This window comes from Homalodisca vitripennis, chromosome 3, assembly GCF_021130785.1.
Source record: "Homalodisca vitripennis isolate AUS2020 chromosome 3, UT_GWSS_2.1, whole genome shotgun sequence".
Lineage (NCBI taxonomy): Eukaryota > Metazoa > Arthropoda > Insecta > Hemiptera > Cicadellidae > Homalodisca > Homalodisca vitripennis.
The window spans coordinates 189,697,403-189,719,921 of record NC_060209.1 but is presented as its reverse complement, the minus strand read 5'-3'; the positions used below and the strand labels follow the sequence as shown (position 1 = coordinate 189,719,921).

Genomic DNA, 22,519 nt, shown 5'->3' with positions numbered 1-22,519 from the left:
ATTTAATTTTCTCGCAGTTATTTGAAGCGGGATTAAAGGACTTATCGCTTGGCCAAGTGCAGCACCTGAAGCTTTGTTGGGCGTCAAGTAAGTATGAAATATATTTCGTAAGTTTGAAATATTATAGACGTTTTAATTTTAATCCTGAGGGAAAATCAAATTGCAACATCGCAAACGACATGCTGCAGTCACTAAGTAATGGAAAGAGGGGGAAAGAGAGTAAAGCATGTGAAGGAAAGTGGCTTGAGACGGAGGAGTCTTAAATTTCGTTCCTGCTGTGTTCTTTAGAACTGCTCTACCGCACTTATGCCTATCAAGGAGAAATTATCTAAATGCCTGTAAGAATCCTGGTCGTGGACTGTAAGAAGCTGAGACGTGAGAGGCAAACTAACTGAGCAGAAATTCCGTGCTGACTTCACCATATTATTATGCGAGACGAGAAGACTGTCTTGCCTGCGTTAGAACCGCCTTATCGGCGTCTGGCGACCACCGGAAGTGACGAGTGACGAGTCTGTCAACTCGTCCGCTTATCACAATATGGTGATAACGACTCGCCTTCGTGTGACTCCTTGTGTAATTGATCAATTACATCACCAGAATGGGTTGTTCCCTCCGGGCAATTACAGTGTCAATCACGTCATCAGTTATTCAAACTCAACCCTGTTGATGTACTGTTTTAGTGTAATCGAGGTGATAATAAATCTTTTAATGCGTAAACAATGTACAAAATTATATTAAAATGGTCAGTTTTATATGTCAACTAAAATTCACGACAATTGGACTCATTCATACACACCATAGTTTCCATTCTCAATCTTCTAAATTTGTCCACTCCAGCCGCAGTGTCAGTCAGCTAATTTATCGGTTTCCAATCGTGTGTCAAAACTCGTCTGTATTATAAAATGCTGCATGGCTTAATGCTGATTTCAGACGACCTTTTAATGCCTTGTGCATATTTGCACTTTTAATGGAATTTGGCAGTCTGTTGACAAATTGAGCGCCTGCCTGTGAAGGCAAGCGTTCATGAACTACCGTCCTGTGTCTCGCAGTGCGGTAATTTTATTGTCCCTGCCTCCGGTTTCATTATAGTGTACATTACTCTCTTAAATCATCTTAAAATCTCTCTTAAATGTTCGCTTTTGTACTTAAAAAAGATTAACACTTCCAAAGTATAAAGGCAGGAAAGTGGCAACAGCTCGCTACCTTGGTTTGACAAGGTTGTAACTGACATTTTTTTTGCGAAAATGGGGTTATTGTTGCTTTTGATTCCCCTCTTTCTTATGTACATGAAGAACTGACTCTTACTCTTATATGTTAATAAATAACCAGACTGCTAATTTGACAAGGTTCTAATTGAAGGAGATTGGTTTACTCAGAGCAGTTTGACAAGGTTGTATCTCGCACTGATACTCTGTGGCAATCAGCTGGGCTGCTAACTACCACGTGACTGCTAGGCTGCTATGAGAGGTTATGTTGTTCCTGACCACATGTTGTTGTTGTTACTACTTTGTTGTGTTAGTGTTTTGTTATATTAACCTATTTATGGTAGTACTTTTGAAATAATCATGGAAATGATGGAAGACAATCTGCAAAGTTTTAAATGCTGGCCTACACGACTGTCTCCATTGCAATTTTGCAATTATTCTGACTGCTTTTTTAAAAAGTGGAAACAATCTGGAAAAGTTTGTGTTTGTGGTTAAAGGGGAGCCACATAACCAATCCGTTGGAGGGGTTTGGGTAGATTACTCCATAATATCCCGTCATCAGCACCCGGGCTGGGCAATATTTGGATAGTTGTTTCAATATATAGATTCCTAGGGATAACTTTGAGCAAACACTGTCTACACGGAAATCCCATGTCAATTCCCGAGATCTGGGTGTATTCCAAGAAATTTCGTTGAGTAGACCTCGTCAATATCAGTTTCATCCAGCATGACTGTTAGACTGTAATCTGACTGACTTTGTCTCAAACCGAAATGAATGAATGTTGATTTTGCAGGATTTGTTTTGAGATTGAGTTCGTTGAAGATTTGAACAGGGCTGATGAGCTCAGCGAATGTTACCATTTCGAGTTCCCTGATTGAATTTGATAGCGATATCACTCTGGGCTTGATAGTGAGGATATTTGACTCATTTTGACTCTTTCGATGTAGGTAAGTCAGTTTGTGTATGTAAAAATAGCAGGGTATTCAAACCAACCTTTTTTGAAAATTGATCTTTCGATCCACAATGAGTCTCTTGGTGAGAAATTCGCCTTAAGTCAGATGAGACACGGAAAGTTGCGGCTCCCCCAGGGATCCCTCTTCCACCCCTGACTAAAGCAACTGTGGCCTCCTTAGTCAGTTCCTCGCCTTTTGTTACCTTCTGGAGCCGACGTCCCCTTTTAAGTGGAAGGGCATGTCGGCTTCTCAGAACCGCACCGTGCCCACTGCCCACAGCACCCTCTGTACTGCGGATAACCAGGCCATTTTGAACGTACCAAAACGTCTCACCTATCGCCTGGTGCCCGGGATGACCGGTCCCGTGTTGTGCACCCGAAGGTAAAGGGGCGGAAGCCAAAACCCCATCCATCCGTGGTCTCTGACCTTCAAATCCGCCACCCAGACCGATGGTGAATCTTGGGATAGGGTACTTTCAGCCAGTTTTCACAGGTATATCCCTAGAATAACAGGATGCACCCACGCGAGTGACCATTAGCCTAGGTGTTCCTGAACAGTGCTCTAGAACATCATCCCCACCTCGTCGCCCGGCTCACTGCCTCCCGAGCACCGTGGTCACTCCGCCCTCTGAGGTGATATGCTGCAGCCACCAGCACCACGTGAGCCCGAAGTCAGATGAGGCAGTAATGAGCAATATATTTTTTGGTCAATATTTCTTGGCATAGCCAATTTTTAGTATAGGATTCTGATGTCATCATTGTATATCCGTAAGGACCTAAATCCTCTCAAGGAGAACTTTTAGGAAAAGAAAGAATAACCGAAGACGCATTTGAGAAAGGCGACAGAACGAGAAGTGGGATATAAAGAAATAACTTGAAGTAGTTTACTGTGAAAGAATTTTTGGTACATCAATAGCTTGTTTTTGGTCACCAAGCAAAGGCATCAAGTATCGACTCTGGATTCAGGTGCGGGGTCTTATGGCGATATGTTTATACTATTAAGATACTGAACTAATCGCACTTTCATAATCTTCTCAAATATTTTTGAAAAAAACTGACAAAAGACTAATTGGGCGGAGGTTATCAATTTTTTTTGCTTGAATTATTTTTAAAAATGGGGACGACTATGCTTAGTTTTAAACTTTCAGGAAAAATTCCGTTTGCGAGACTTAAGTTTATAATGTGTGATAAAACAGGTGAGACATATTGAACTATTTGTTTTATCAATAAAACGGTGTGATATTGTCAAAAACCCGAGGATTTCTTATTTTTTAAGCTATTTATTATTGAGGCTACTTCGTGCGCCGTGGTTGGTGACACAAAAAAGGAATTTACTCTACTCGCCAACTGTAATTGGCCTATCTCATTATCCGAGTTTGAGTGAATGTTATGAAAGTATTTGGCTTATCTCTTGCGCCACGGCGGCAGGGTCCGAAATAGTAGTTTCCCCGTTATCTAATTCAATCTTTTTCAACACCCTTTTTTATTTTTTGCGCCACTAATTTGATTTTATTATCTTCCACTGAAGTGACGTATCACCTTTACACTCTTCAATTTTCTTTGGAATAATAATTGTTTTTGTATTATTTATTTCGTTTGATAATTTTTTACAAAAGTTATTGTAATACTGTCTAAAAGCAATATCATACGGTCTTTTTTTGTACACTTTGTACAATTTTTTCTCCTATTTATTTTGTTTAAAAGTCTGGCATTTATCCAGGGGCTGATAGAAGTTGCTTTTTTTAATTTTTACTGTTTATATTTACACTTTTTTGACAGTTATTTACAATTCTAGACAAAATATTATGAAAAAAATATTAAAACCTACGTTGCTCCTTTTGCTTCATAACAACTACTCCAGTCAACATTCTGTAATCTTTCTGTAATCTGTTTTATAATCTGGTATTACTATGACTATTGTTTGTAGGTCTACTGCTAACAGAATCAATGTTCTGTAAGAACTGTTTAATTTTTAAAGTCAGGAAGCTGATGGTCAGTTAAACCTACATCAATGACACCACATTCAAAGTTACTTAAATATCTATCTCTTATAAACATGTGGTCAATGCACGTCTTAGAGACATCTGTAACTCGTGTTGGTTTATTTGCCAGTTTTGAACAAAACCGTAACAGTTTTAGAAGGTTTAAATAGGTTTGACTAGTGCTGTTATCCACTAAAGTATTTATATTTATGTCACCCAATAATATTGCATTGTTGCTTAAATTAGACAAAAACGTGCTTAACTCACTTTAAAAATTGATTTTCTGGAAAACTCTGGATTCTGTACAAACAGCACAATTTAAAGAAATAATTTTTAAAAGTTAATTTTAATAATATAGCGTCAGCAGTGTTGAAGTTAAAATTTAATTGATCAACGCTTATATTTTCAACGACATAAACACACAACACCTCCGGCTCTGTATGCGTCGTTACAACAATGAAAAAACATTATATCCGGGTATCTGGTAAAAGTTAATTTCATCTGAATTTATCCAAATTTCGCTCAAGGCAATAAAATGAAATTTTTTGTTTTATTTGGCTTAATTCTAATAGAAGAGCATCAAAATTCTTCCTTATGCTTCTAATATTTGTGTAAACCAGATTAAAAACATTCCCTTGCCTCATCGAAAAAAGCTTTCTAAACTGTATTTGTTATGTAAGTTTTTCACAATCAGTCCTTATGGCTATTTTTTACAAAATTCTTAACAAATAAAATAAGGGTAAAACAAATACATACTTTATCAACAAACAAAAATAATAAAAATAAAATTAGTCCTAAAAAACAGTAATATATTAAAGATTATTTTACTTGATTTTTTTTCTATGTCAGCCAACGTTGATATCTTCATCAGGCGGTCGTCGGGTGACTTCTTCACGAAGAACTTCGCATCCCGGCACCAAGCAAAGCTGTAGCCGACGTTCTCTGCATCGCTGCTTCACCCTGGCGTAGAACTGCTTGTTGGCAGGGTGACAGGTGGTCGTTCACGAATTTGTTTACAAGGTTCTACGCTTGTTTTACATTAAAAGTGGTGACACAGGAACAAACCAACTTTTTTACAGTACAAGAAGTTGCAGTAATAATGTTTTTTTAGAGTGCCTAGAGTTAGAAAATCATACAGACAATCTTTTATTTATGTAGGCCCAAAATATTTCAATAAACTTACCAATTAATATAAAAGTATGTTCAAATATTAGAGCTTTTTTCTCGGGAGGTGAAATACTGGCTGTTTGGTTACGATGACTTAAGTTTTCAAACAATGTGATTATGTAAGATAAATATAGGCTACGTTTTGTTAAAAGGAAAAAATGGAAGATTCGGCAGTTATATGATTACTTTAAATTTTGTTTTTGTTTTCTAATATTAATAATGTTTTAGTTGTAGAATGTATAGAATAAGTAATTTTAAGTTCTCAATTATGTATGCAATCTTCACACAGTTGGTTGTAGCATAGTGTATATAGTGTATAGTGAGCACAGACGGCACAGAGCGTGGTGCTGCTCTTATCAAAGGACAGTTACTTTGCTGGACTGAACAATATTCATGTTTTTGTTTGTGTAGCGCTGCCACGCTACTTGAAACTGTGGCAGTGTAATTCCTGTCTACAACTCTGTAAAATACCTGTATTTATTCTGGAATAAATAAATCATTATTATCATCATTATTATCATCATATCACAGGTCAGTCGCCAAGAAGTGACCGTGAACTGCTCGCGGGGCGGTTCAATTCCCGGGTGAGCGGCAGGCGCAGGCGGCAGACCGCTAGATAAAACCTATCATTACCCTTCCTGGCGTTACTGTGATAGACCCGGCTCCGGTACTTCTCCCGCTCAAATCGGAGTCCACTAATGGTGAATCAAGAGACCCCGAGTGGCCCACCGGTAAATCCTCAATCTCTGCCGCAATTTTTACGAAAAGAAGGGAGCCATCACGAGTCTTGTCGGATAGAAGTGTAATTTCAACATAATCCCATCTACAAAATGATTTCATATCGGTTTATCTAGAAACGGCATCTGCATCGTACCACAAATGAAGTTTCATGCCTGTTTGACTCCTTGACTGATGTTGACGCATTGCCACCAAAATGGCTTCACGTCGGATAAGCTTATCGAATTGACCTTATTACACCATCAGATTAGATAGTTCCCGTCATTCAGTGGATATTTCAGTTAGACTATATGTTATTTAGGCTTTATCTTCCCATTTAGTGTTTTTAACAAAAGGTTGATTCTCTGCGTCCTTTGTGTTTACGTCCGGTCATATAGCTTTGTCCCTCTTAAGACAGGAAGCTTATAAATTGTACTTAGTCCTGTAAGAACCTTAGCGCTGCTTCCGAAGTGACTGGATATTCACGATGGGAAAGATTAGGGCGTAGGGGCCGCCTCCTATCGAGATCCATGAAGAAGAATTAGGTAGGGGACTAGCCTCAAAGTCATGTCCCCCCGGAAAAAGGGAAGGCCAGCTTTGAACTAGTCTCTCCAGTCAAAGCAGGCAGGGGTGGCATACCCTTGTTGAGGCTAGCAAGAACCTTTGATAGTTAGGGAACGAATCCCATCAAACCTCAACAGTCATCTCCCGCAGTAGACTAGACCTATCTAATTGCCCTTGCACCCCAGAGTATCGACATTTGCAGTTAGTGATGTTCCGATCCTGGACATCCTTAGGGTTATCCAGATTTAAGTAACATACCGCTAATTGCTGTGCCCTGTGGTAGGTTCAACTGGAAAGTATAAACCAGCCAGAAGCGATCCCTTCTGGGTAGCTATTGCTCTTAGAGAGTATTGGAAAGAGATGCCTGATCGGTAATCCATGCAGACATTTCGTTACTATCTGTATAACAATGATCAATCCTGTAAAGAATAATCTGAAGTGTTTGCATTTTGGTTAAATATGTTTTTCAAAGTCTCTGGTTGATGACATGCAATGTCTAGTTGAGCGGGATCAGTCAAGAGCAGACGTGCCACGGTCACTTCGCGCGCACCGGCTGACGGTCATCAGTCCACGGTCCACGCTGAATGGTCGCTGCGTCCGGCGATTTTCCGCGATTGCGCGGTTTTTTGCGCGCCCAGATGTGAGAAAATGCCCTGCCGTCGACCTCCTCAGCTGCTCTCCTCTCCCCTCCTCAGCACGGGTGACGACTCCTCTGCTCACGTGGGTCGTGTCGTCGCCGCGCCGCGGACCTCTGATTTGGCTGTGAAATCGATTCCGCCCAGGAACGGGGTCGTTGCTGTCGGCAGTCGCTGTTGTTCTATAACGGCGTTATCTTTATAATATGTCTGCGGAATGCCTGGAAGATGACGTGGTAGCGGTTTTCCATTGTCCGCTCACATTATGGGTCGCCGAGGAGCGGTAAGTAGGTGTGCCGGATGTACAGGACTCGGCTTAATGTAAACCACCAGTTGTCTGCGCGAGGATCACCTGGAATCGTTGATGGGATTGCACGAAGAGAGAAGAGCTGAATTCTTTGCAGGCATAATCAAGATAAGAACTGTACCCTTTCCATTGAGATGATCTGTGATAATCGTGACCGTGTAGTAAGTCAATGGCGTAGGCTATTAATTACGTTCCTGTGTCGTACTAAGGTACTAGGAAAATTAATAATTCTGAAAAATACAACAAACTACAGTTTTAAGAAATATTTATTACTGGAAGATGGCAAGAGGGGGTTTTACACAGAGAGGAAACCATTCAATTCAATGTTCACATGTTCCGTGGAAATCAGTAATAGGATTCTCATATTAACTCATATTAATAATTAGACACTTGAGATGAGATTACCACAACTGAAGCTGCTTCCATGTATCTTGGCTAGAAGATGGATTCTTCTTCTTCTTCTTCTATGGGGCGGCCTATTGCCATGCACTTAAGCCTCAAGGCCCTTTTGCGCACCCCGGAAGCACACCATGAGGCCTACCAGTCTATGATTTCAGCAGTTCCATAAACCGCCGAAAACAACCTATCAGGTCCTCCTGGGGAAATTCACCACTCTTGTCCAAACTACCAAAGATGGCATACCGCTCCCTTGGTACTGCAGGACAATCAAAGAGCAAGTGTTCAGCAGTTTCATCCTGCTCATCACACATTCTACAGAGCGGATCCTCCCGAAGAATGACGACTCTGTAAAGATGCTTCATCAGGTGACCATTAACCCGTGATCAGACCTATAACAGAACATGGATTAAATTTGACTATATTTAATTTCCCTACTCCTTATTCTTGCTTATTTTCATTACGTTTCCTTTTGCCTCATTAACGAAAGCCGCAGCCAGTGTTGGAACAAATACCGAATGTTTGTTTTCCTGAGAGCGCTGAGATTCGTGCACGGTCCTCGGGGCCAAGAAACCGAAAGTGGAGCGATAAAGAAGTGCGGTACGAGTAAGGAGCCCTGAGGTCGCCTGACCCTCACCCCGCACCAGCTCCCCGGCCATTAATATGTAAAAGTAATTGGTCACGAGTGGTTCATCCTTTCCTTCTACGTCCTTTGTGGTCCAGTCTCAGTCGATGCATGCACCACGAGTTGCTTTGCACGAGCATTCGTTTATACCTGAATTCTAAATACGATGTTTTCAAATATTTAGATAAAGTTTAACTCAGTGAAGAAATCTCTGTAAATTCGTTACTATTATAACTGTTTACAAATTTGGCGTGTGACTTATTATTTCCACTAGACGCAAGAAAGGTGCATTTCTCGTTGTAACTTTTTTGCAAATTTGAGCTTCAACGTGTTCAATGTTGTGAACATGATTGTGTTCTTTCCGCGCCAGGAGATCACCCCATTCAATTCACTGAAGGCGTTGACTCTTAATTTACTTGTTAAAACGCACTAACGCAATATATCGCTCTTGCTCTCTGAAACAGCTTTGCACGCTTATCCTCTAAAAAAAAATATAAAAACCAACGCCGCAAAAATCTTTGGCTTCCAACACATGCTAAACTAAATCCTCGTGGCAGATGTGTTTGATTTAATAAACACCTGAACACAAAAGCACTTTGCGCAATATTCTTTCACATAAAATATGCGTACCATGTGTTCTAAACTCCAGCGTCTACCCACATGTGCATTCAAGTCTCAGATGCTTCTGATTTACTTTTCTCTTTGTGACACACAACAGGATTGGTTATATTTGTAGAGGTGATAATTGATCGAAATTGGTTCTATGAAGACCCATTACGTAGTTACGTAATTGGAGGTTGGAGGTTCCTGTCTGGATGAGATGGAGTTGTTCTGATACGATATCATCGTTGGTGGCCGATCATTTTATTAAACATGATAGAATTTGTGACTGAACTATAGTTAGACTTCAAATTCTACTTTGACTGACTACTTTGTCCTGTTCTGTCCGTGACTGACTGTACAGAGTTTGGTTATCCGTCTCTGATTGTAGTATTGTTTGCTGTTCAAGCTACATCTCATGAATGTTAAACAATTTCAAATGTCGCGTGTAGTTGTTGGTAATCCCTGTTGTCGTCCACGCGATGTTTGATTTTCCGACTAACGTACATTAAAATTTGGATACTCACCAGTCCGATTATCCTGAGTCTTATTTGTGAAATTCTTTTTATTATTTTACTATCCGTCATCAGACGTAACAGGGTTATTTTCTCTTAGGACAAGAAGCTTGTAAATTGTACTTAGTCCTGTAAGAACCTTTGCGCTGCATCCGGAGTGACAGCATATTCAGGATGGGTAAGGTTAGGAAGTAGTGGCCGCCTCCTATCGAAATCCATGAGGAAGAATTAGGGCACTACATCTCAAAGTCATGTCTCCCCGGAAGAAGGGAAGGCCAGCTCTGAAAGAGCCTCTCCAGTCAAAGTGGGTAGGGGGTGACACACCCTTGTTGAGGCTAGCAAGAACCTCTTGATACTTAGGGAATGAACCCCACCAACTGCAACAGTCATCTCCCGCAGTAGACTAGACCTATCGAATTGCCCTTCAACACCAGAATCTCGACATTTGCGGTTAGTCCATAGGGTTGCCCAGATTTAAGTGACACGTCGGTTTTTGCTGTGCCCAGTGGTAGGTTCAACTGGTAGATAAACCAACCAGAAGTGATCCTTGTTGGGTGATGTAAGAGATTTAGGATTGTTCCTAACCCATTTGTCCAATATACTGCCTTACACTTTCATTGTCCGACATCCCATATAACAATGAAGTATTCAGGGAGAGCCGTGGTAGTAGTTGGTGACCCTCAAAATAGTCATGAAAGAAATATTAACATCCGGCTTAAGTTGGAAATGCATATTAGCTAAACCTCAAATTAGGAAGTGAACACTGACAACAACTTATCAGTATTAAAACTGGACTTGGCTCAATTACAATAATGCGACAGTTTTGATTGGACTCAACGAGCTGGAGTATGTGGTCAAAGTTTTATCCTGCTCTAACTACTTTTTGTAGCACTTGACATTGATTTGGATAAACACGAAGTTTGTGAGAATGACCTGATGGCGAACACTGATACCGTGAATATCGCCGAGGTTAGAAGTATTTGTGGTAGCGAGGGACTACCAGCGTATATTGATGGTATGGATAGCGACTGCAAAGGGTACAGGTCTGGACGGTAGTTCTAGCGTGGGTGGCGTGCGTCTTAACTGTCAAACAAATACCGTTACCGGTGCACTTGTGATTGGCGGACATGCAGTTTGAGGCAAAGACATTGAAATGTTTATTCACAGATTATTATTTAGGTTCAAATGTTATACTCCGTTGATATTTAATTTTATTAATTTTGATTAATAAAATTAAAAAAAAAGTCACGATTCCACGTACGTGCTGTCCCGCCGTATCGCACGCGTGCTGGAAGTGCAACAGCACTGTGTTTCTTATTACTTATCTCTTTGGAGTAATAAGTTGGTATTTAGTCCAGTTCACTATTTGAAGGGAGCGAATCCCGAAACCCTTATCGCTTCAGAGCCTGCTCTAATGATATTGAGATTGTCAACACAAGGATAATGTTAAACTTTAAATCACGTATTATTATTGGACAAACAATAACGGGGAGTGTCTCATTTAAAATATGTAATTAGTGATCTAAGCTCCCAAACGCTTTTAACTGTTTCTTGCAAAGTATTTAATCATAAAAGAAAAATTAAAAAAAGTTGAACATAAACAATTGAGAGAAAAATCTGTCAAAAAATGTAAAAAGAGTTTGGATGCACTATAAATATATCTTTAAAATATGAAATTTTTCTCAAGGGTACATGGTACTTTCTATCTCCTCCATGTAATTTTTGCATTTTTGAAGAGCATTTTTCTAAAAACACTAGTGGAGGTAGGCTTTTGAAAGTTTTACATCTGATTGTGTATCACTTTTAAGTATATGCTGTACTGAAATAATGTTTTAAAGTGATGGCTTAACACTTTTCTATATTTAAAAAAATAGCTTTTTTATAAAATCATAGTTTTCGGTAATTCAACATTTGTTTTATTTTTCTTCTTTGAAATCATAATCAATTACAAATTAATACAGCTTATTTATCTAATAAGCTAATAATAACTAATAAGATATATGTGATAGATATCTGGTAAAAGTTGTATCCCTCTGTTTCATTTAGTTTCCGAGAAAGTGAACATAAATTGTATTTTTCAGGAAACACGAATAAAGTGGTAAACAATACTACAATATGCTTTAGGTAAAATTACTGTTTAAACATACCAGGTTCATAGTCTTTGTACAAGTCTTTCTTTCTTTCTTTTCGTCGGTCTGATGTTTTTTTTTATTTTCTACTTTTCCACTTCTTGAACTGTTTTTTCAGCTTCACGCACCCTTTTCTTGTAGATCATCTGTAGGCGTAACTATACAACGTTGACTGTGTCTTAGTCCTAAAGCTGTTAACACACCAAGTTTTCAACTTCACCTTTGTTCAAAGAAATAACGGTATTATAATCACCAGTGTTGTAATTTCAGTATAAACAGTTTAAGGAATGCGTTTCCAAATAACCCCTAGGGGACTCATTCGTGTTTCAAGTTCGTCCCAAAGTACACCTACTCAAAAGAGTGTTGTTTGTCAAATCTTGAAAAATGGGTTTCATCTCTTTTAGCACCATTTCAGGAAGAGAATGTTTGTGGATGTACTTTTACGTAGTTATTCTTGCTCCGTTGAAACCACACCATGACTCTTTCCCGTATCGGACACAAACCATGTACCGGACGGTCATCTGTAGACATTTTACGGAAATGAATTGCCCAAATGGCTTTCCTCATCGCTGCAGGATCTTCACAGTTACTCCTTATGGCATTTCCATAGTAAGATTGGATAGTGTCTACTACAAACGCTGTTAGCCTATTAACTTCACCTATACATTCGCCGTCACTGAGTATTTGCTTTGTTTTACATAACTTCCGTAGGCGGGAACCCATTCTGTTAGTCAGCCTTTTTTATATCTGTATTACCATTAGGTTTCATTTCACTGACAGCTGCATGACCTTTTGAATGTCAATATCCTAAAAAACCCTAAACACGTAAGACATAAAACCCATATTTTTTAACTGTGTGTGACTAAATTTTTTGTTAGAATTAAACTATCTGAAAAACATGGGAGTCTTGTCAGAATGTTCAGAAGGAAACAGAAGACCAAATAACAACAAATAACAGAAAATGTTAAAAGAAATTCAGTACTATTGTTCCCTTAATTCTACGTTCACAATTGAGGAAATTGCAGCGTTTTGGGTTCAATGTTGTTCTTAAGGACAGTGCTGTTGCACTTCCAGCACGCGTGCGATACGGCGGGACAGCACGTACGTGGAATCGTGACGTTTTACTCCGAAACTATTCTTCAGAGTTGAAGTAATAATAGAGCCGTACGTCTAATTATTCTCTTTGAACACGCTTTATTTGGCATAAACATGTTTGACGAATATCTTTGAAGTCTGTAGAAATGGATTAGACATACATAGTCCGCATTGTCAATCTAGCTTGTACGCGTTCATTTCGGAGATGTTTATTACATCTGAAGCCCGATTCGGAGGTATTTCCTGACACTTTCACTATGCAAGACCAGGGAATATAAATACGCCACTTACTACTCGTAATCCCCCGTATTACAATAGATAATGGTATCAGTTAATTTTTGCTACTAAGTAAATGTATGACGAATCGGACTTGATAAAGAGACCGATTGTCATCGTATTCATGTAACAATATATCTTGACATTTCCTATAGGTATCTTTAACTGTAAGACTCAGGATTAATAAATACGGGATCGATGTAGGCCTACCCCTTTCCCCATAAAATATAAGTTGTTGGGATGGTCTATCCTACCCTAAACCAAAAATTTTGGGCACGCTACTGTACAAAATGAAAGTTTGCTTTTATACCAAGATGATGATTTTCTATAACGGCTAGTCTTACACTTTCCGGGTGAGGGTAGTCACAGAAAAGAAAAGTTCTTTACAATTCGGATCCAAATTTGATACATTGGGTTCCAATATATGTATACATTTTTTGGACTCTAGATCTTCCTCACAGTCAACACGAAACTATAGCACTGCAAGGGTTAATACTATTTCAGTCCAATCTTGATAATCCGACATTTGCCAGTCCGGCACGTTCGGTAGTCCGACACGCTCGAAAAAAGGCTATCAGCAGTCGGCGCTGGCCGCTCAGGCCACTGTAGTACTGTACAGGTGTACAGAATCTTTAAGTAAGACGAAGCAAAAAAACTGTTTTAGATTTTTTAAAGTGTAAAGATGGTATTTTAAGAGTTTTCAATTATGTATGCACAGTATGTTCATTCTACTATAATTAGGTACGTACAATAAATAAGTTTGTTCTTACAGTAAATAAGTATAGTGCTTATTTTCACGTTTCTTACAGATTATAGGGTATTTATGCATTGTGTATATGACACCCTTGGTAATCCGGACTCCTTGGTAATCCGACAGTGTGCTGGTCTCATATCTGTCGGATTATCAAGATTGGACCGTATTGTATGAATGGACGTTAACGTTCGAAACTTGTTGCAGGTACTAAACTGTTGGCGGCAGCAGCTGTTCGGCGAGAGTGAGTAAAAACAATGTAATAGTCTGTGGACGTGATGACGCCTGTTGCAGAAACCGCTTAATATGCGGGATTCAGCCACACTTTCGTCAGAATAATCGTTGCATGTTACTAAAGACCGCTTAAACCGAGGTTGTAAATGTAATTGCTTTTTATGTCACTTTTTACCAATTGAATTTAGTAGGTTATCATTATGTCCTTGTTAAACGTGCAAGAGCAAATACTATTCGTCATTCATGTATTCAAGTGATGTATGTAATTGTGATCAGTAGGGGTCACGGCCAAGTGGGACTTGTGTCGATCCTGCCAATCCAGTGGGACTGAAGAAATATACCTAATCTACATAGTAATAGGACTGTAGGTCCATGTCGTAAAATTTCGGGACCATTTCCTACCTACTTCTTAAGGGGGGGGGGGGGGTTGGACAGTGAGTCCACGGTTCCGGCGTGGGCCACAGAAACAATTAAACAAAATCTATATACATTAAACAAAGTCGGATTAGTTACACCATTGACTTACGAATGGCTATAAATGGTCAATTGGCAATACTCAAGAACGATTATAATGGCCTTTGCTGTATTGGATTCGTTTTCGCCCCGACTAGCAGAACAACGTTAAAGGATTGTAAAAGTGTACGAAACAAATCAGGCAAATAGAACGAGATTTTTGTATAATAGTATAGACTGAAAGAGCCTGTTAACTTTAGTCTACTGTTCTGTGTAAACTTTGTTTTATGACAGCACAACCATATTATGTCTAATTAAATTAACCACGGTTTTCAATTTGTTTACATTTGGTTTTGATCGCATTTAATAAGCTTGATAGTAACAACACTTCCGGGGAGAGGGAGAGGGAGAGGGAGAGAGAGGGGGGAGTGAGAATTTGAACTTCTAAGGTCAGCACCAAATGTAAAAAAAATATTGTATCACCAAGTTATATGATAAACGTGTTGACTGGAAATCTGTTATTGGTACTTTGACAAGTTTTAAGAAATTCATATATAGGGGGACGATGCGTGCCTGCCAGATTGACGATCTCGGGTTCGCGAGGAGCCCAGAAGGCACCGGAGCTGCAGATTCCCGGCCGGAGATGGACGGCCGCGGCCGCACCTCCGGGGAATGCGGCTGTAAGGCCGTTAATTAAGATTATCTCCGGTGGCTGCGCTAGAGTCTGTTGGTGCGGGGCTTAGGTCAAGGGTCACTCTAACGAGCCCGCAATACCTGGTGTGCCGCCTGGAACGCGGAAATATGAGCCAATTCCAGCGATCCGGCGTAGTCACTGGCATGAAATTATCAATGCTAATCAGTTTCGTCTGGGCTGGAACAGTTCAGACTCTTCGGCGGCCGTTGATCTCTTCATTCTCCCTTCCGGAGCACTGGCTGTAGCGTGAAAGGAGTACTAAGCCTCTTCAGTTCAACGGCCAAGTTCAGGGTGTAATAAAGAGCCATGGACTTTTCAAATGCCGCAGTGCAAGGATGTCCAAATACCAATAATGGACCAGTTCTTAATTGTGCATTATGGATTCTGCATAGAATCGAAGAATCAAACATAACTGAAGTAGAGGATGCAATTTTTCATCGTTGTTTTATTAACGGTGATCAAGAATCAGCAATGTTTCATTGTTCGCGGAAGGCGTCTCTGGATATCTCAAGATAGTGAAGGTCAGACACGGTCGGGATTACATTAATCATCGTAGATACTGATTGATGACGTATCACAACAATGATCTTGTAACTGATGCAGTTCTAGAGCATAGTATTGTTTATTACGAAAGAACATACCAATGGGTTCACTTTTTATTAATTTTTACTTTTAATGCTCGAGTTGCTTGCTTGAATTGTTAATTCACATACACGTTGTTTTTACATCTTAAATGTAATTTACAAGGAATTTCACAATGTATTGTAGTTTTTTTACAGATGTGTTTTTATATTCTTTGCGTAAGGAGTTTGCAAACATATCTTATAGCTGAGAAAGGAATGGTGAAGTGGAAATGGGTACATCAAATCAAATTTACTTTTGCAATCTGTAATACACATTGACCATTAAAAGTTTTTTAAATCTAAACTGTAGACGTTCATAGCACTTGAGAACCACACTGAAACATTCATGTTCCAATCATTTCCAGCCAATTAAAACGCACTTCCAACGCTAGAGTCTGTTTCCTTATTGCGCGGCCTCTCAGGCATGTGCCAGAAACTGTTTGAGTCGATGCCAATTTTGAATTCATCTTTTTGCCACCTTCCGCTTATGCAGCGTCTGAAATCTGACGTCACAGACTTGACTCATGAAGTCCGTTTGAAGGAGTTGGAAGTTGGAACACCTTGGGCGTTGAGGCATTTTTAATTGGGTTCGGCAATTTGTTTATAAAATGAACACATGCCTGCGAAGGTAAATGTTCATAAACCGCCGTTCTGTGCATTCCCGAACAGTGGTTATCTCTGAACATGTTCATGTCTGTCTCGTCCTCTGGTTAAGGCACATTTAGACAAACAGTATAATGTTGTTTCTTAGATCTAGATACATGGCAAAGTCAACAGTTGCAAAATTTCTAAACGCTGTCCTGCACGACTATGAAGTTCAAATTAGCGATAATGCGAAATGCTGTTTTTTGTAATTTGAAAACTCTCCTAAAATGGTGATTACACGGGCTCCCCACAAAACGATTCCATACGAAGGGTGGGGATAAATTAAGCCCTAGTACGCGTATTCAGCACCTGACACGGACAATATTTTAAGACATAAACTCCTGAGGATAATTTGGATAAACATGATCAATGTGATTGTTCCATGTCAATCCTCGATGAAGGTGTATTCCAAGAAACTTTGAAGAACAAATACCTTGCAGTACCGCACTGCCCAGGAGGCTCTCCTCAAGGCCACTCCGAGATCAGGGATGAGATAGCACCGGCTCCGCGAAGATAGCGTCAGCGCTCGGATCCAGCGGTACCCGCGTGTGCGCGCCGGCGCGCGTGTGGGAGAGGAATGTCGGAACGGACCGGTCCCCACATGTTGGACACCGCCTACCTTGTTTGGCCTGGACCGGACCGGACCAGACATCGGAATGTTAGCACTTCCCCGCTCGCCCGCCCCGCTCTTCCCCGCGCGGATCTCCGAGTGTTGGTTGACGAACGCAACTCGGAGACCGCGATGAGCACTTAAGAGAACCCGCTGTAAGTAAAGTGACTTAAGTGTTTCGTCATAAGAACAATGTTAACCCCATGCAGTTTAACGCCCTCATTTTTTCGGTATGGGAAATGTATAGTTTTAAATATACAATTTGTAGTTTTAAAAACGCATCCAAACGAATATTAAACGTTCACGTACAACAAAATTTAAGATTTTGTTTTTGTGTAACCTATACGAATATAAAAAAGTTAAAAAGCGTGTGGATGCATATGAATGTATTCATAAAAAGTCAAATAAAAAATTCAAAATAAAAATCTGTTTTATTGCAGCGACAATACGTACATTGCATGGCAAACGTCAATACGGGTTTTCTAAAATTCCAGACATTCGTACATACAATTTTACAATCAAGCCTCTTTCATTGATCGCCAACGCAACCCACTGAGTACAGCAGAGGCAGTCTTCTAATTGGGCAGTCCCCCAGTCGAATGCCAAAAACTCACCCGCATTATAGAATGCTTGTGACACCAAGAAGCGTTTGAGGCGAGTCCTTAACGCCTTAGGCGTTGGAGCATCTTTAATTGAATTGGGCAGTTTGTTGAGGAAATGCACACACGCTTGCGAGGGTAGGCGTTCATAAACCACCGTTCTGTGTCTCCCAGTTCGGTAGTTTGCTCTGCCACGTGTCTCATACATGTGTATGTCTCGGCCTCTGGTTAAGGCACATTTACTTATACAAAACAAACTTGTTTCCAAAATGTAGATGCACGGCAGAGTCAACAGTTGTAATTTCTTGAAAGCTTTCCTGCACGACTCTCTAACTTTGATTTTGGTGAAAAAGGAGAGAGTCCCATACATAATTTTGCGACTAAAATAAGGTCGTATGAGATTTAACACTGTTGACACGGTGTGAAGGTAAAAAATAAATCCGAACTTATTAGTTCAAAAATGCTCACAAATGGTTTAAAAAAGTTGTATTAATTAAAATGTCTAAAGAATACTTTATTCGACCTCTGCCGTTCGGTTTTGTAAACATTTACTTCTCTTCATACAATTAATGAGATGATTGACACCTTTGAATTAACAATTTGCAATTGTAGATGACTGTTCCTGGCAAATATTAGCATAAACCAAGAGGGCATATGCACTTAGTGATTTGGTTTGACAATATTTAACCAATGTGTAATTCATAAATGGAAATTCTAAATGAGACAGGTTAGACTCTCGTAACTTTTACATAAATGGAAATTCCAAATGAGACAGGTTAAACTATCGTAACTTTTACATAAATAGAAATTCCAAATGAGAGAGGTTACACTCTCGTAAATTTTACATAAATGGAAATTCCAAATGAGAGAGGTTGGACTCTCGTAACTTTTACATAAGTTGAAATTCTAAATGAGACAGGTTACACTCTCGTAACTTTTACATAAGTTGAAATTCTAAATGAGACAGGTTACACTCTCGTAACTTTTACATAAGTTGAAATTCTAAATGAGAGAGGTTACACTCTCGTAACTTTTACATAAGTTGAAATTCTAAATGAGAGAGGTTACACTCTCGTAACTTTTACATAAGTTGAAATTCTAAATGAGAGAGGTTACACTCTCGTAACTTTTACGACTCTCGTAACTTTTACATAAGTTGAAATTCTAAATGAGACAGGTTACACTCTCGTAACTTTTACATAAGTTGAAATTCTAAATGAGACAGGTTACACTCTCGTAACTTTTACATAAGTTGAAATTCTAAATGAGACAGGTTAAACTCTCATAACTTTTACTAAACCTAATGGGATGATTTGAATTAAAACACAGCCCTCCATCGCCACCTTCATCTTTGTACTACTATATTTTGTTTAAAGGTGTTATTTAACTTGTCAATTTGATTTAAGCATGGTTTGTCGCCGAGGAATCCCGAAGAGGGCGATGATTCTAACGACGATTCCCAAATATCGCAAATCTAGAGTGTTGATAGCGTATTAAGTCTGCGTTATCACGTACCCAGTAAATTACTAACCCCGAGGTCGGAGTGCGCCTGAAAATTGTCTAAAAATTAAAGCGTTTCCATGTCGGTTTTGCTGACAGATTTGCCTAATTGGTTTGTCTGCCGGCGAAAATACGGTTTAATAACAGATTGGCGACGTCACGGAACCTGTTCCCCGATGGCAATCGAGTGAAGGAGTGAAGGCCGCCCGTCACACGAATGTGGTGCAACGGCCAACGAACCCTGGAATGTTCGTAGCCACAACACCGCGCGCCCGAGTGGTAGCCTATGGTAATGAGGGAGAAGGGCGGGTTTCGTAAACCGAGAACAGAAACGTAGCAGATCTCCCGGTCACGCAGCCGTACACAGTCAGGCTCCTGTCTTAGCTTCTGTTGAAATTCCAGATCGAACTGAATCACTTGTTCGAGCAACTGAACAGTTTAACCCTTTTAGCGGCAAGAGCCTATATAAAGGCTCAAACTGTGAAGTCATAAAACGCCAAGAGCCTTTATTTAGGCTCAAGCTAGGTTGGTGGTGAAACGCCAAGAGCCTATATATAGGCTTGGACAAGTTCGGACGTTACGCGCCAAGAGCCTTTATTTAGGCTCTCAACATTTTCATGCAGTACACAACCATTTATTGACTAATATCAATAAAATTAGTACTGATTAATGCATTTTATGTCAAAATGTACTATAGCAAGTAGCACTGCATAGACATTCATATAATTTTCAAACAAAATAACGATACACACTAAAATGTGTATCTAATGACATGAGTTTTTATGGTAAAAGTCAGTTTGTTTACTAATAAACATTTATAAATCTGTAAATTGTTAGTATTATTTTACCATATGTTTACAGGTCTTTATCAATTAAATATATTGCACTATAATAAAGAGGTTGTTGAGTAAATATTTTTTCAGGCCTCTATTAAGCTCTACATTACATAAAAAAATTTTAAAAGAATATAACTTTTAAAGATATATAATTTTAACAGATCAACGTCATCAAAATCATTAATTTATCATAAAATTTAGCGAAATGAGAACGATTTATATCGTTGGTGTCATAATTCGTAGAATTGCCCTGGCGCTACTGCGACATACACCCTACGGGACAACCCGCACCAGTAACTCTGGCGTTATGTGACGCGACCTGCCCAATATACTTGGCGCTAAAAGGGTTAATGTGGGTTTTACCATTTACTATGGAAAACTATAATCGAGTCTTCTACTGGTTACTGGTAACAATTAGCTACTGACTTTGAATATTCCTCCAAATAAGTTGGTACAGCTATAACTATTGTTGGTGTTTTTAATTTGAGCTCCTCGGGAACGTGCTCGCGGCAGTGTATTGAAGAAGCGAGAGAGGCACTTTCACAAATGAGTCCCTCTCCTCCCCCCTCCTCCACCCACTAGTTAAGGAAGACTAGGTGAAAATAAGTTTTGTTTTTATTCCGTCTATAACTGCTTCACCAAGACCACCAGTCTGGCAATATTTCTAAGGATGTAAATTAATTAAGACTTAGCGGACCCTAATTGGAAGTGCCAATTCGTACCAATCAATGATCGTCCAAATTCGGGAAGAACGGTCCTCTCAATTTTTGCCTTTGAAATTACAGTTCTCAATGTGTTAACCATTCGCACTAAATGAAGGTGCTGCCGTTGTCTTCACCAGGACATTCCAGGAGCATTCGTATCTAATCCCATCCACAGAACCCAAACACGAACATATTGACCCAACGATTCTAACGTATCTACTTCGTCATGCAAAAAATTGTTTTAAACCGGGAAATGAGTAAGGAGAACAACATTTTAAAGAACTGCTCGTGCTTCAAACGAGCCTTCGTTAACAGAAGCCAAATGAAGGCGCAAGTGGATTTTCCCGTATCACCTTCGTTAATCCTGACTCGACCTTGAAGTCCATCGCTTCCCAGAAACTGTCAACAGCTCCTTAGCTTCTATTCCCTATAAACATACCTTCTCATAAGGTGAACTAGGCTTGATCCCATATTGTCCTTCCTAACTTTCTCGGCTGGGACGACTCTGTGTTAATCCGGATTGAAGTCTCGTTCCTGCACCGACTTCACTTCCACTTTCTGATCAAGAGCTGTCCGACCTACGATTTATCCACAATAGAAGATCGTCACCAAAAACCTAAGAATTCATGATGAATGATAGCTCTTGGACCTAAGCGAGCGGAGCATACTATGAATTTGCTTCTAATCCTTAAGATTTCTAGTTGCTGCTCACACTCGTTAAGGGTGCACGTCTAATCTATGAAATAACCAAGCAGGGATATAAAATACCCCGGTATTTATAAATCAGGGTAAATACCCAATATTCATAAATATCCGAGTATATTACAATTTTCCTTAAAAATCCCATCCAGTAAATTTAAAATCCTTAAGACATTTACACAACTCCATTTTAAGAGTTGTTTCAACACTAGAAAATAATTAAAATTAACAAAAATTAGAATTTTACTATATATTAAGAGTCCTACTGTCTACCGCAAATGTTTTGACAAAATCAGCATTTTGTTCAAAGTTGTAGAAATCCGGATATTCTTGGAATAGGACTAGTGCTGCATTAGGTTTATGAGCTGGCTGTTGTGAAAGAACATTGAGTATCAGTCCCTGTTTGCTTAACACTTGTTCAAAACATAATAAAATGTTGTATAGAGCTCAAAATAGAACAAAACCAACGTTTTTGCTAATCAAATGATCATTGGGTAAATATCCAATTTATATTTACCTTCACACTTGGTATTTACCCGGCCCACATCGCTATACACAGGGCTATATAAATCTAAATTTGACTAGTTCTAAATTATGTATATCAGATCATGGTTTTTTTCGCTTAAGTCGCCGAATTCAAAAGTTATTTTCCAATAGTTGAGGACGGGTCAGGTGGATCCATACTGTAGGTTATTCACCCAGAGGCCAAGGTTGTGGCCCGCGCTCCTCCCATTCATTGGTGCCAGCGAGCGACAAGCCGCGCCACTTCAACCTACAGTTCAGTCTGGTGACATCCGTTTTGGTTTGTCCAATAGTTGAGGACGGGTCAGGTGGATCCATACTGTAGGTTATTCACCCAGAGGCCAAGGTTGTGGCCCGCGCTCCTGCCATTCATTGGTGCCACCGAGCGACAAGCCGCGCCACTTCAACCTACAGTTCAGTTTGGTGACACCTGTTTTGGTTGTCCAATAGTTGAGGACGGGTCAGGTGCATCCAGACTGTAGG

General features: G+C 39.7%; 1 protein-coding gene across 7 annotated transcripts in view; it reads left to right on the top strand.

Annotated features, from left to right (window-relative positions):
* Window positions 1-22,519, top strand: part of LOC124357894 (protein kinase C and casein kinase substrate in neurons protein 1) — a 153,251-nt gene that overhangs the window by 47,245 nt on the left and 83,487 nt on the right. Inside the window, exon 1 of one of the 7 annotated variants that reach the window (XM_046810000.1) lies at window positions 14,125-14,161. The exons of the other annotated variants lie outside the window; for them this stretch is intronic. The gene's annotated coding sequence lies outside the window, so the exon portion shown is untranslated. Of the gene's footprint in view, window positions 1-14,124; window positions 14,162-22,519 lie in introns of those variants that run through there. 7 annotated transcript variants of the gene reach the window in all.